Genomic DNA, 16,418 nt, shown 5'->3' with positions numbered 1-16,418 from the left:
ACTTCTTGATCATTATACATTCAAGATTGGAGATCAGCAGAGCTTAAAGCAAGATAAGTAGATTTGAGAATCATCAGCATAGAGATGGTAATGAAATCCCTGGGAGTCGATGAGACCACCGAGTGAAGTAGTATCTAGAAGAAGAGAAGGGGGCCCAGGCAGAACTCTGGAGGTCATGGATGATTACAGGGTGTGATATGGAGCATGCAGCCAAGGAGAGAAAGAAGGAGCAGTCAGAGAGGCAGGAGGAGAACCGGGAGAAAAGGGTGTCCCACAAACCTAGAGAGAAGAGAGTGCCAAGTAGAAAAAAAGGTGAACAACAGTGCTAAAAACTGAGGAGGGGTCAAGGAGAATAAAGACTATGGAAAGGTATTTGGATTTAGTTGGCATATGAAAGTGATGGAATGCTTTTGTACTATAAGAGTGAAGAAAGAGGGTGATTTCAGAGAAGCCTAGAAAGAATTATATGAAATGATACAGAGTAAAGTCAGCAGAACCATAACAATCATGTTGTAAAATAAATGTTATAAAGATTTAGAAACTACAAATATCTCAATGACTGACCACAGTTCCAGAGGGTTCGTGATGAAACATGTTTTCCTTCACCTGATACAGAAGTTAAGGACACAGAGTGCAGACTGAGACGTTCTTTTTTTCTTTAAACATGGCCAAAGTGGGGATTTGTTTTACTTGACTCTACATGTTTGTAATAGAGATTTTGTTTTTCTTGCTTTCCTATTGTGGGGGAAAAGGGAAGACTAGTGAGAGAAGAGGTAGATTTTCATCGAAAAAACCATGAAGACTGGGATTTAAGTGACATATCTGGCACATATGGGCTATGTGACCTTAGGTAAGTCATTTAACCTCTGACTACCCTAAACAACTCTCTAAGAGTCTACATAATGGTGGGGGGGTGTTTCAACAGTCTTAGGAAAACACCCAGATTTGAGCCCTGGATTACATGTAAATTGCAGAGAAAGTGCCAAACTGCTTTGGCAGAGGGCATTTCCTCATTTAGGGTTCCCAATACCAATAAAGTCACAAGCCCCTATTTTTCTGTTTGTATTCTTCATATTCATCTTTTTTATGTTGCAGCTGTACTCTGTGGACTGTCATTTCTTTAGCCATTCCTCATTCAATGGACTTGTACCTTGTTTTCATTTTTTTCGCTGCTACAAAATTTTTAGTGGGTATGAAACCTTCTTTCTGACATCAGCCTCCTCAGGCATATGTCTAGTAATAGGATCTCTGGTCAAAAAATATGGATAATTTCATCACTTTTTAAGAATAATTCCCAATAGCTTTGGAAAGTAGTGGGACCATAGTGTGAACCTTTCAAAGAGGAGAGCCTATCAAGATAATCCTAATGGCAATGCATATTCCCATAGCCTTTTCAGCTTTACAAAGTGATTTCCTCCTACCATCCCACAAATAGGACCATGTAAGGATGAATGCCCCATTTTTAGGAAGCTGCTGCTCAGATTTAGTTCAGTGAGTTGCCTAGGGTCACACAGCTTCCAAACATCAGGGTTGGGACTCAAACCCAAGTCCTCTGGCTCTAAGACCAGTGCTCTCTCCACAACCCACTTCCTTTTGAACTAGGAAAGTGGTCATGGGCTCAGAAGTCCAGGGAGGGTGGTGCAGCAGAAAAGACACTAGAACCAGAGGCAAAAGACATGGATTCAAATTCCAGCTCAGACTCTTGGGGCAAGGCACTGAACTTCCCTGGGCCTCAGCTTTCTCATCTGTCAAATGAGGGGCTTGGTGCAGGTGATTTCTGAGTTCCTTTTTAGTTTGAAATTTATGATCCTATGACTTAAAAGCTTAATTTTTCTTTCTTATAGATAAGTATCAGTAAAAATTAAATGGGCCTCCACTGAGTTAGAAAAGGTCATTCTCTTTGGTTTCTAATTTCTCTTGCCTTATTCTTCCATTTTTCTAAGAAGGATCATTACACCTGGGTACAAAGTCGAGATGATTCAGCTGATTGGAACACTGGCTATCAACTCTGCAATTTGGGTTCTCTTCCTTGCTGTCACTGCATTAGCAGAATCTCTTTTTTTATGTAATAAGCCACATTAATAGGATGAAGGGTGCTTGGAGTGGATTTTCTGCTAGCAGTGATGGATTTGCATAGACTCATCCAGACTCATTTACTCATTCAGGAATATTTGTTTAGGGCTCCAATCTAGGTCCTCTGGGGAATACAGACAAGGGAAAGACAGGGCAGCTGTCCAGCAGTTGGTTATCTCATTGAGGAGATGGGACATTAATATGTGAAACTGTTTAAATAATGAAACAAGATGACATAAATAATAAAACAAATTACAAATGATGAGTAAAGCAGGATTTCCCTCAAGTGGTTTCAATTCAACAGACATTTATTAAGTGACTACTGCATACAAGAATATTGTGTTAGGCCCTAGATGAGATAAAACTTAGATGCCGGAGGAAAGGCAGCTTCTGAGACTTCGACTTCTTTGGGGAAGAGAAAATTGCAGCTTCCGGACTTTACAGAGACTCTCAGACCCCACACCAGAGCTACCCACAGCCAAGTATAACTTTGTGAATTCTCTCCAAAGGATGAAAAAGACTAATGATAACCAGACCTGAGTTAACCTTGGGCCACACATGCTCTCTCGGGTTGTTCCTACTCTCCCCAGGGGCCTTATGTGTGTTAGGAAACTGTAAGTATGTCACAGACTTGGAGGGGTGGGGATAATTTTGTACCAACTGTTCTTACTGTATCATCTCAGTAAATATCCCTTTCCAAGAGCTAAATAAGTGTGACTAACTAATAATCAATGGAGAGCACACCAGATGGGGGCTTGTGAGCAATAGTATTAGAAAATACAGTCCTTCAGGATTAGCCCTATAATCCTGATGGGAGATATAATAAGCCCCCTTTAAGGATTGGAGTAGAAGAGCAAGCCCAGAGAGGGTGCTCTGGTAAGTCACTGTGCTGTTCTTATGGTTCCGCTTACTTCATTTTGCAGGACTTCAAACAACTATTGCCACAGTTCTCTGAGTTCCTCATGATCATCCCTCACCACACTCCTGTATGTATTGTCTTCTATTAGAACATCAGCTTCTTGAGGCGAAGGATTGTCTTGATTTTGCATTTGTGTTACCAGCGCTCAGCACAGTGCCTGGCACACACTAGGCACTTAATAAATGCCTATTGACTGTCTGACTATACCACATTCTCTTTTGAATTGGGGGTTACAAGACAAAATAACACAATGATAACAATTACCTTCATAATTTTGGAGGAAGTCACCACTGCCCCTCTATGGTCTTATTTCCTCTTCTATAAATTGAGGGGTCTGGCCTTAATTACCTTTGAAATCTCTACCAGCTTTAAGTCTATGATCGGGTGAGCTCATTTATAACGCACTTCCAGGTTTACAAAGTACTTTCTCAAAGACAAAATGTCATTACAAATGAATAATCAAATCCCTGTGGGATATACACATGATTCAGATCTTCTTTATGAAGTGTGACTGACTCTTGACTCATGGGAATGTTGTATTTCTCAGGTCAGTGGTGTGGAAGGTGGTGATTGGAATCAGCTTCATTAGATTCAGTCAAGTGTTGAGAAGGCCCTGGGAACACTGGATGCCAGGGGAAGGAGCTTGAGCATCACTCTTGCTCTGGTGACTTACATGCCCACTCTGGCTCTTTCATATCCCAGGTCAACTGTAGTCTTGGCAGGAATTTAGGAACCTTTCAAAGGAGCAAGTTTATTCATCATTCTTCACGTGTTTCTTGCTTCATTGGCTAAATTGTCACAGGTATCATTAGTGTCTATTTCTCACACAGTTGATCATCTGAAATAGTGGCCAAAGGGCAGGATGAGACAAAGAAACTTTCAGTCTCTAGTTACTATGGTAAGGGTGTTCACCATGCCCTCCAAGCTGCTAGAATCACAGTAGGAAGTTGGTAGTGACCATTTGGGATTCTACAGGACTCTGAAAAAGGGCAGGGAGAGGAGAAGAGCTTGAAAAAAAATGCCACTTACATGCCCTAAAGGCTAACCCTCCCTAGTCACAAACTGGGTCTTCTCTCTCTCTTCTCTGATGAAAAAGGAGTTGCTTTCTGCGTGGTCCTTCAGGAAATACAGGCCCAGTAAGAAAGTGCATGCTGGTAGAAGCATTTTATCATCTCCTTTGGAGGAACGTTACTGTTCTCAAGTTCACTCTTCCACCTTTGTTCTGCCCCCATGTTCAACACTGCTATCCTCTGCTATGGCGGGGGTGGGGGGTGGGGGAGGAGGCGCGGCGGGGCAGGGTCCTTCATTTTTTTTGGCAAGGGGCCACAGATGGGGCTTTGGGCCACTTCAGATGGCAAATGATTCTGCACAATTGCATTCCACATGCCATTGTGAAACCAAAACTCCACCAGAAAGGACAGGATGAATGCCATTGCCTCTGTTAAGGCAGTTGAAAGGTGATTTCTTGGGTATTTCTCCCCTATGATTAATAAGTTATTAGTTTAAGAAGCAAAAGTATGGACATGCTCATATTACAAATATGCACATTTTAAGATGACAATTTGTGGGTCACCCTGTGAGATCCCTCACACAGCACTAGGGTCACCTGAGCAATACTTGGCAATAACCCTATCTTCTGAAAACTACCACATATGAGCATAGGGAAAGAAGAATTAGGAACAAGTAGAGTAGAAGAGGAGGGGGGGGGGAAAGAGGAGAAAGAGGAAGGCCTGGGAAAGGGAAGATATGCAGAGAACATGATAAGTATCTATTTTCAAGTATTTGAAAGACTTTCACACAGAGGAGGAGGGGGGATTTGATTTGTTCTATTTAGTCCCGGAGAACAAGGCCAAGGACCAATGGGAGAATGTTACAAAGATCTAGATTTTGACTTGTTGTACAGAAAAGGAAGAAAGAAAGAAAGAAAAAAGGAAGGGAGGGAGGAAAGAAGAAAGAAAGGAAGGAAGGAAGGAAGAAAGAGAGGAAGAAAGGAAGAGAGAAAGAAAGAAGAGGAAGGAAGGAAGAAAGGAAGGAAAGGAAGAAAGGAAGGAGGGAAGGGAGGAGGGAAGGAAGGAGGAAAGGAGGGAAGGAAGGAAGGTAGGAGGGAAGGAGGGAAGGAAGGAGGGAAGGAGGGAAGGAAGGAAAGAAGGAGGGCAAGAAGGAGGGGAGGAAGGAGGGGTGGGAGGAAGGAAGGAAGGAAGCAAGAAAGAATGAAAGAATGAAAGAAAGAAAGAAAAAGAAAGGAAAAATAAATTGAGGGCATTTGAGGGTTTGGGATAACCAGAGGAGAATTTGAAACTAACATTCTTGACCACAGGTTCTCTGTGCCTTCTTATTTTGTTGCCCAGTCACCTATTATTTAAACATAAAGACATTAGGAAGTCCCACTATAACTTGTGTCCTATGGTGCTATTGCATTAACTAAATAAAAATGTTCTTATGTGGGAAATAGGAACACGAATATCATCTCACCTGAATATGGAAGTTTTGTTATGAATTGGGGTTCTGATTTTATTCATGACGGACTAGTCAAATGCTGTTAATTTTTTTTTATTATTGTGATTTGACGAACATAAGCAAACATGCAAAGAACAGAAGAAAGGGTTCTATGTGAAATGATAGATCTCTTTTACTTGTAAGCTCATTTTATAAATTTCATGCATTCATCCATTCAGCGCACTATACTAGGCATTGGGAAGAATCAAAAATAAATAAATCACGATCCCTGCCTTTTAGGGACCCTACAATCTTGTAGGACTGATTCAACATTCCAAAAATTCAATCCAACAAATGCCTATTAAACACCAACTCTGTGCCAGCATGTAAATACAGAATCAATACAATCCTTGTGCTCAAGAAGTTTGCATCCTATCACACTACTTAAAGAAAAGTAAATATAAAATAATTTGAGGAAGAAAGCACTAAAAGTGGAGGTGGGGAAGAGGGGAGAGGGATGAGGAAAGGTTTGCACCAGGAGATGGCACTTATCTAAGCCCTGTAAGATGCTAAGTATTCTAAGACATGGAGATGAAGAGGTTAAGAGAGAGTGGAGGGCCTCTGTGAAGATTGGTCAATCAATAAACATTTATTTAGTGTTTGCTGTGTTCCAGGCACTGCGTTAGGTACTGGGGATCAACCAATGAATCACTCAACAATAAGCCTTTAATAAGTACTTACTCTGTGCCCGGCACTGTGCTGAGCATGGGAATAAAATCATAAAAGCGATACAAATAGTCCCTACCTCCAAGGAACATATAGACATATGTGTATGTATATGTTCATATATATGCTCATATATGTGGGTATACACACATGTATATTTATAGATAGAGATATGTTTAGAAGATATATAATAATACAATAACAAAAGCACAAACATTTTCCTCCAGCACGTTGGTGGCACACTATCCCCTGCATCAGTGGTGTCAATCTTGGAAAAAGGAGCCACTGAACCATACATATATTGAATGAGAAAACCACATATTGGTATTATCTATGTTTTGTTATATTTTTATTTATTTTGTTAAAATATTTCCCAGTGACCTTTTCGTCTAGTATGGGCTGCCCCTGGGGATGCTGTGGGCCAAATACTGCCCTTATGGTTGGATCAGCCCTTGTCTCAGATCCTGCTGCAGGGGAGGGGAGTGTCTCAAAAGTCACTCCTTGCCCTTTGGGGCCTTGATGCTGGGATGGCTGCAAGACCCAGATGCTGATACAGCAGGACGCAACCTCATGATTTGTAGTCACCAATCTCTTAACCTAAAATGAAAAAGAACCAATACAGAGAAAAAAAAATACAAAGTCCTGTTTCCATGGGCCTACATGTTTACCTTAGAGAGGAGACAAAGGGAACACTTTAATCTAAAAGCAATCTAGGGAGAGACACTAAGCCTGTGCTTCCAATGATCTAGAGAACTCCCAGATAAATTCTTGCTTCTCTGTAATTCAGCCTTAGAGAGTTGCCTTGGGTATTGAAAGATTTACTAGCCTAGAGTCACAGAGCCAATATGAGTCAGAGGCTGGATTTGAACCCAGGCCTTCCTGGCTCCAAAGGCATCTTTTTATTTGCTAGCCCCATGCTACCTGTCCTACTCTAATGATTGATTGACTCATATTCTATTTATCCATCTACAGGTCTCCCTGATTCCAGCCTTTCTCTTCTCTAATCTGTCTTCCATATTAATATACTATGTCTCCTACTCAAAAATCTTAAGTGTAGAGAATAAATATCAAACTTTGGAATAAAATCAAACCGTTCAGCCTGGATTTTTAAGCCCCCTTTGAATGAGTGAATGCCTACTTTATGGAATGATAAGATCATAGGTTTAGAGCTATTAGGGATCTTAGAAGTTACTGATTCCTACACTCATTTTACAAATGAGAAAACTGAGGCCCAGAGATGGTAGGTGTGAGGTAGAATTTGAACCAAGATTTTCTGAGTCCATCACTCTAACCACTCCACCACATTGCCTGGCCTCACTACAACTAGCTGGCCCTAGATCATACTGAATATCCAATTCAGCCATTCGCCAGAACACCAATGCCTGCCTATCTGAGGCATCTTGCCTTCTGCCTTGCTGCTGTACTCATACATCCATCCAACTCCTTCCACCTCCTGCTCTTGGACCAAATATCAAATCAATACAACAGTCGCTGTTGGAAGAAATGTGACAATTTATTACCCCATTGCTCTATTCAAATGCTGTGAATCCAGATTCCTTTCCATGAACACCACTTCCCTAAGTCATTCTCTTAGACTGTAAGTTCCTTCCACATGGTTGCTTCTGCTTTTTTGACTGGCCGTTACTAGAATTGGGGGTGCCTTCAAAGGATGCTAGTGACCAGAGTCTCAACCCATTCTCTTGAGTCTTCTTTTCTTTTGGCTGCTCTCTCTTGGCTTAAATCCTTTGCTAACAGTATTTAGTGAGAAACAATGCATTCAATATGACCGGATGAGGATGACATTCCTTCCAGCTTGGGGGAGGGTCAGGTTTTATCAAGAAAGGCTTCATGATGGAGGGTACATTTGAGCTGAACCTTGAAGAATTGGTAGGATAGGAAGAGGAAGATGGAAAAGGGGAAAGACAGCATTTTTGAAGCTTTATGTCATTTTTTTTTCATTCACATAACAAACTTTATGAAGTGCCTGTAATCTATATTATACCCTTAGATGGCTACAGTTATGGAATCTAGAGCCGAAAGAGACTTCAAAGGCCATGTGGTCTAGCCCACTCATTTTCAAATGTAGAAACTGAGTCCAAAGAAGCCAAATGCCCAAGGTCACATGGGTGGTAAGAAGCAAAGCCAGGATTTGAACCCAGCACCTATGACTCCAAGTTCAGGAGCTTGTCCTCTACATCATGAGATCTCCCAGAGCTTAAAGAACATTGGCCCTGATCTTTAAGAGTTTACATTTTGTTTGGGGAGGTAAGATGTATAGACATGAAATGACTGAGACAGTCATATGATAGCATATGATTAAATGAATAATAGTATGGTAGCTATTCCTGAGTAAATTCAAATGGAAGACCACTGGAGAGTAGTGTTAAAGAAATATTTTGTAAAGATCGAAATTTGAATGAAGAGAAGGATTTAGATTATTGATGGAGAGGAGGGAAGAATGAGTACCTTGTATATGCTTCCCTGTTTGGTGGGTCATGAACAGCACTATTTTTCCAATTAATTAATTAATTTTTACATTTCTGTTCTGACCTTCCCAGTGCTCCTACCGATTCAACAAAAGAAAAAGAAAACTCTCATCATAAACATTCAAAGTCCATCGAAATAAATCCCCTCATTGACCATGCCTGAAAATATCTCTCTTTCTCTTCATTTTAAGTTTATCATCTCTCTGGCAGGAGGCGAGACCCATGTTCCATCTTCAGTTTTCTGGACTCCTGGTTTTTTATTGTATTTATCGAGTTCTAAAGTCTACCAAAGTTGTTTTTCTCTATAATGTTGCAATCATTGTATAAACTGTTCATGTTTTGATCACTGCACTCTGCATCCATTCATTGAAGCCTTCTAGTTTCTTCTGAAATTATTTCTTTCATCACTTCTTATGGCACAATAACATCCCATTACAGTCATGCACTATAATTTAGTTAGCCATTCTCTAAAAGGAGAAAAGATTCATGGTTTCTAATTTTGGACTACTATGAGAAGAGCTGCTTTAAATATTTTTAATTATTTTATTTTAATAATTTTTAATTATTATATTTAATTTAAATATAGGGCTCCTTTCCCCCTTTATTTGTTCTCCTTGGCATATAGTTCTAGTAGTGGTATAGCTGGGTTAAAATAGATACATGGATATATCAATAGATCTACATATCAACATATCAATATGTCAATATTTATGTATATATGTATGCCTCTATATATAATCTAAATATATTTATATCTATTTGTCTATATCTCTCTCTATCTTTCTATCTATCTATCTATAGATACAGATGTATAATTTAGCAACTTTGGGGGCATAGTTCCCAGTTGCTTTCTTGAATGGCTGGACCAATTCATAGCTACACCAATAACGTATTAGCATGCTTGTTTTTCCCACTGCCCCTCCCATATTTGTCATTTTCCTTTTTTGTCACCTTCCCAGTCTGGTGGGTATAAAATGGAATCTCAAAGTTGCTTTAGTCTTTATTTTTCTAATAACTAGTAGTTTAGAGCATTTTTTCCCATGGTTACTGATAGCTTGGGTTTCTTCCTTTGAAAATTCCTGTTCCTTTGATCATTTATCTCTTAGGAAGTGGTTCTTATTTTTCTAATTCTGAATGAGTTCCTTGAATATAACATCTTTATCAGAGAATCTTGTCCAAAGTTTTTTTTTCCCTACCATTTACCTGTTTGCTTTATAATTTTAACTGTCCCCAGATTTGTTTGTCTAAAAATTTTAAGCTTTTCATTTAATATAATTAAAATTATCCATTTTATCACGTGTGGTCTTCTCTTTCACTTGTTTAATCATGAACTCTTCCCCCATCCATAAATCTGAAAGGTAATTTCTTCCCTCCTCCTCCAAGATGTCACTTTTTATATCTAAAACACGTATCTATTTGAAGCTTTTCCTGCTATATGGTGTGACGTGTTGGTCTGAACCTAATTCAGTTTTTCCAATAGTCTTTGTCAAATAATGAGAGTTTCTCCCAGTAACTGGGATTTTTCATTTTATTGAAGACTACGCTACTTGTACTCATTTGCTTCTGTATGTCACATGCACAGTGTCATGGCTAAAGCCATGACCAAAGGTTTCCAACCTTTGTTTGGTACCCATATTCTCCTTGTCATTCAGTAAACCTTCCTCTATCTCCTATTCAATATGAAAGGGAATAAATTGTGGAGTTTACCATGCATTTTGGATAAAGTGCTGGGCCTGGAGTCAAGAAGACTTGAATTCAAACCCAGCCTCTGACACTTATTAGCTGTATGACCTTGGGCAAGTCGCTTAACCTCTGCCTCAGGTTTCTCAATGCTAAAATGAGGATAATAACAAGTACCCATCTCCCAGGGTTGTTGTGAGGCTCGAATGAGGTAATCCTTGTAAAATGCTTAGCACAGTGCTTGTCACATAATAGATATTTAATAAAACCTTCTATCCTTCCTTCCTTCCTTCCTTCCTTCCTTCCTTCCTTCCTTCCTTCCTTCCTTTCTTTCTTCCTTCCTTCCTATCTCCTGCTTTCCTTCCTTCTTTCTTCCCTCCCTTCCTCCCTCCCTTCCTTCCTTCCTTCCTTCCTTCCTTCCTTCCTTCCTTCCTCCCTCTCTTTCTAAGGGTAATATAATTTTTTGGTGTGTGGCCCTTCTCCACCCAGACAAAAGTCTATTTGGGGAAATGTTCCTTGTCTTGTCTGCTTTTGCCTCCCAAAGCATTAAAGTGGTGCATCCTCTTTAGATTTCTCTCTTGGAAACAAAACCGTGTCCTTTAATTCTCTCAGTCTTTACACATCCCAAATGTTTTATCCAACCTGCCATCCAACAGGAAGGGCAGCAACAAGAACAGTGATCACAACAATGACCAAGGTGATGCCTGATCTCCCAAGGGAGGGCCTGAAGTGAATAAACCATGCCCAGGCGGGCATCCAGCAAGCACAGAATGTCCCTGCAGAGTTCATCTCCGGGCATTGGAAAAGACATTTACTTTCTCTCCTTAGTCCCACCCTCTGCCCACAAGTCAGGCTAGAGTTGCCTTTTTCAGCGTGCACCCTCTCCCTTTCTGGTTGGTTCTCCAGGCCCACCCCTCAGATTTGGGCCCACACTGCCCCCCATACACCTCTCCCAGGGCTCCAAGCTGGCTGTCTCACCCACCCTTGTCTCCTTACCTAGATGTTCTTGACTACTGCCATTTCTAGGCACCAGCGAAAGCCAAGTCTCACTCGGCTTCCAGATCTTTGATGAACCCAATCTGTTTGCCTTTTCTCTCTTCACCTTTTAACATTTTCTCCTTATTTTCATAATTTTCTTTTTTCCTCTTCCTTACTTCTCTTCCCCAGCTGTGCTCAGAGAACTTATCTGCTCTTTCCCCATCCCCCCACCAAGGGTCTCTTTCAACCCATCACTGACCCATTACAAATAAAAACTTACCACTATAACAGTAATAACTGACTTTCTTATAGCACTTTAAGGTTTGCAAAGATCTTTGTGCTCATTGTATTATTTGAGCCTCGCGATAACCCTCGGAGCTAGAGAGAGATAGGGACTAGACCTTTGACTTCACTGATTTAGAGAAATCCCAGGTAAGAAAGCTTCCTCTACCTGTACAGGTGGGTCCCTTTTCTGCATTGTAGCCTTAGAGTGTTGATTAGAGCATTGAGGAGTTAAGTGACTTGCCCATGGTCACACAGCTACTCTGTGTCAGAGGCTGAGAATTGAACCCAGGTCTTCAGTCTTCAGTTCAGCGCTCTCCCCACTACACTGCCTCTCAGTATCAACATTTTTGTTTAGGATACACAAGATGGCTCTTATTTACAGCTAAAGTGAGGCATATTAGATACTCATTTAATTGTGGATAGGAGCTGTTCATCACAGGGTGAATTGAGGAATCTCAGTGAATTAGGTAGCCATTTTCGTAGTGGGCACCTTACTGAATGCCAACTAACAGCTGATGTCTAATTTACAAACCTATTACCTTTTCCCCCGTGGTCTTCTTTCTTCCTCTAGCATCTAAACCACGATAGTCTGTCTGGGAGCCTGAGAAGTTTTTATGACGCTTTGGTGGGAGGTGGGGAGAAGCAGGTTGAAGTGGACAGTGGGGGGCAAGGACATAAGGAATAACTACCAGGGCATCCTGGGCTCTTCTCTGCCTTTGCAGCTTCCTTCTCTCTATCTCATTGTCATCTATTCCTACATTCTCTAGCTGTAGAGAATTGGGAAGGAGAGATAGATGATCTCTGTGGAAGAGAGAATGGACGCTCCCACAGAGCTCCTCTATACTGTTCCCCAATGAAGTGGAGAAAACATTTAAATTATCTTCAAGACCATCTGTTCGCTAAATTTGCATAGCTGAAGGGTAGGGATTTTGTTAGAGGCACAAACTGATGGGAAGCTAGAAGTCGCAGCCTCGATGAAAGGTAATCACAAATCCTGATCCCACTGTGATCCTGCTCAGAAATGACTACAAGTTTTTTTTCTTCCCCTCTTTGCATCCCCCCCCACCTCCCCTCATCCTTCTTCTCTTACTCCACCCACCCCTTACCCCTTTCCACTCCCTTCTCTGCAGTCCTCATTCTCCCTGCTCGGTTTCAATTTGAGAATATCCAGTCGGGTTCTTTGTGGCGAGCGCTTTGTCCAGTTGCCAAGAGAATCTCAACAGTACCCTTTGTTCCTTTGAGGAAAGGTGAGCTAAATGAATCAATAGCAGAAATGAAAATATTGCTGGGATGCCTTTTCATGGGCCTTTGCGGAGTGAACTGCTGGCTCCGGGCCCTGGGGAGCAGCTCTTTCATCACAGAACTGTCTTCATGCCCGTCCCTCTGGGCAGCAGGAACAAATGAAAGGTGTGGGAGGATGCTCTAGCCTATGCTCTCTTCCCTGGTCCCACCTTCTGACCCCCACGGTCAGTGGAGTAGATAGTTGGTGAGGGAGTTTACAAGACCCTAACCTGTCAGCTAGAAATCCAGACTACTGAGTTCTTTTTATGGGCAAATACTGAGAGGGAGGCAGGGAGCTGGGGCTTGCGGCATTCATCATGGAGGCTCTGGGCACTGGTAATTAATTGATTGGGGTGGAGAGCCTGGAACGAAGAGTGGGTCTGTGTTGCATTTGCTTCCAGGCCTCTGAGTGAAGCATAATGCAATTACCATCCTTGTTCCTTGGAAAGGATCAAAACAACCTCTCCCAGAATGAAAACAGTGCTCTACAAGGTTAGGCTCCAGGTATGGCCAGGGTCCGGGAATGATACTGCACATAATTCGATAGTTTCTTTCAACCTGAATGCCAAGAAGCAAGGAGGAAAAGTATTTATCCCCCAGCTGATATCATCATTAGTGAGCAGGGCTGGAATGGGGTCTGGCTGCTGGCAATGATCTACTGTAGTTTTGGTGTCTTGTGGCAGAACATTAAGCTATTATAAATACACAAATTAAAAATAAAGGACATATGAAGATAGATGCTATCTGCATCCAGAGAAAGAACTGATAAATAGAAGCACGTATAGAATAATTTTGCATATGTAATATAGCTATTTGTGCATAATGGTAGCCATCTCTAGGATGGGCTGGAAGAAGGGGAGAGAAGAAAAAAAGTAAAAAAGAAATTTACATGACAACTTTCTTGCATATTTAGAAGGGAATAGCAAGTCGTACATGGTAAGTTTGCAGTTTCATATGCAATCATCTTTTTTTTGTGCTATGCTATGGAAATGCTTGTTTTATTCCATAATTTAAAAATTAAAAGAAAAAATGCAAAAAAGATTTAAAAAACAACATTAAGACTACAATATAATGGAGTGTTACATTGTACTTAATCTAACCGGCTCAGCATCATTTGACTAGCAAATATCTGCAGTGAGATTCAAACACAGCTCTTCCTGACTCTCTACCAAGCCGCCATGCTTTGTAGGGGGTTCAGTCCTGAGGAATTCTGAACTCTAATTAGAGGGATTAAGTCCCCCATTTTCACATTCATTGGCACATTAAAATTAAGTTTCCCCACCCCCACTCTGCCACCCAGTATCATGGGGACAATGCTAATTATAATAATTTTTCCACCTGTAGTCATTAAGCCAGGGGTTCTTAATCTGCAGTATTTGAACACGTTTTTAAAATAATTTTATAACTATTTCAATATAATTGGTTTGCTTTCTAATCCTATGTATTTTATTTATGCATTTATTCTGAGAAGGGATCCATAGGCTTCACCAGACTATCAAAGGGATACATGATGTTACAAAAAGGTTAAAAAACCCGGTTCTCCAATGTGAGGAGTAAAAGACAGACTCAATCTACAATATGTCTCAGTTACGGGACAAGTAATTTATTCCTACACAGGAAGAAATGCTAAACATGGAAGAATTATAGCACACATGAACATAATTAACAGAACAAACAGGGTTCAGCAACTTAACTTATAACTGCAGTTACAACCAGCTGGGTAGATAACATTTAAGCCTCATTAGGACATAAAACAGTTTTGCAAGATGGCTAATCAGGCATTCTATATTTTACCTTGGCTGACTTCTCTGGTTTGCTTCAAGTCCTAGTTAAAATCTCACCTTCTTCCAGAAGCCATTCCTAATGACCCTAGTGCGAGGGCCTTCCCTTTATTGATTATCTCCAATTTATCCCATATATGTGGTGCTCGTGCACAGTTATTTGCACATTATCTCCCCCATTAGACTTGGAGAGCAGGGACTTTCTTCTGTTTTTCTTTGTATCCCAAGCACTTAGTACAATGCCTGGCAATGTTATTGACTGACCGACTGATCGAGAGGCAAGCTCGATCTTCTTTTCGGGGGCTGGCCTCTCCAATAAAGAAGTTTCCCCTTCCATCTGCCATTGCTGATCTCCAGAGATGCCACAGCTGCCATGCTCACAGGCTTTCTGGGACCTCCTGAGCTTTCAGAACTCAAAAGGTCCTATATATGCTCATTGAAAGATATTCATCTGCCTAAGATCGGAAATCAACAGATGCAAAAAGAACAGAGGCAGCCAGGGGACCCCAGGAAAAGAGTCTGCACTCCACTTGTGGATCAGCAGTGGGTTCATTAAGATAGTCCATAGAGAAGGACCATCATTCTCTACCCCCCAGTGGTATCGTATGATGCCTCATGGGAAGCTACAGATAAGAGAGGCCCAAACAGAAACCAGCTCCCCTTTAAAAGGTCCACTGAGTTATCAGCCCTTCCAGATAAGCAGCTCATTAGAAGACTGATTATCAAGGATGATTACATGGGGCTGAAATCAGCACCCCTTCTTCCCAATAGTAAGGCATGCTGGGGGCAAGGGGAAAGGGGAAGGACCCTTACTACACATGGAAAGCACTTTAACCATAAGTGCTGTAAAGTGTATAAAACTATATACTTTGTTATGAAAACGTCATAAAAATATAGACTGTGTTTTTATCATTATTATTATTTTAACCCATAAAGATCTATCATAAAATTATTAATATTATTGCTTTAACCCATAAACATCTTTCATAAAATTATTACTATTATTATTTTAACCCATAAACATTTATCATAAGATTATTACTATTATTTGAACACACATAGACATTGTAATCATTGCTAGAGTGATAGGGAAACATTCCTGTTCATGTTGCTTTAATCTGTATTAATTCCACAAGCCCTCATTAAGCACCTACATACACTTAATTGGGGGTAAGTGCTGGGGATGCACAGACAAAGATGTCTAGTATTAGCAAAGGATCTGCATGGAAAAGTCTCATTCATTTCAGTAGCCCTGGATGCCAATATAGATCAAGAAATGATTTTCAAGTGATATCCCTTCCAGGACCATCATGGAGGACCATGGATCCAGAGCTGGAAGGAACCTGGGAAGTCATCTAGTCAAAGTCCATTTTACAGATGAGTAAACTGAGGCCAATAGAGTGTAAGGGGATCATCCAAGGTTACCCAGGGTATAATGGTAAAACGAGGATTTGAATTTGGGTCCTCTGACCTCAAATACAGTATTCTGTCCAGGGTCATTCCTGAAATTGTTTCGTGACACCAGAGCCTCTTGGCAAGGCCTGCAGTCAAGAGAACATTTCAGGAAGGCCAAGGAGTTGACACTGTGGTTATAAAAGGGGTTGGACCTAGATGACCTCTAACGTCCTGCCAGCTTTGAGATTTAATGACACTGAGTCTGGTTTAAAATATTTTGTTATTATTGTATCTGGTTCCTTTGGCACTTTTCCTCCAGAGACTAAAAGAATGTCATAACCCGGATAAATCATGTTTATAAGGAACAGGTCTGTATGT

The sequence above is a fragment of the Trichosurus vulpecula genome, chromosome 9 (genome assembly GCF_011100635.1).
Source record: "Trichosurus vulpecula isolate mTriVul1 chromosome 9, mTriVul1.pri, whole genome shotgun sequence".
NCBI classification, from domain to species: domain Eukaryota; kingdom Metazoa; phylum Chordata; class Mammalia; order Diprotodontia; family Phalangeridae; genus Trichosurus; species Trichosurus vulpecula.
This window is presented reverse-complemented; position numbering follows the sequence as displayed.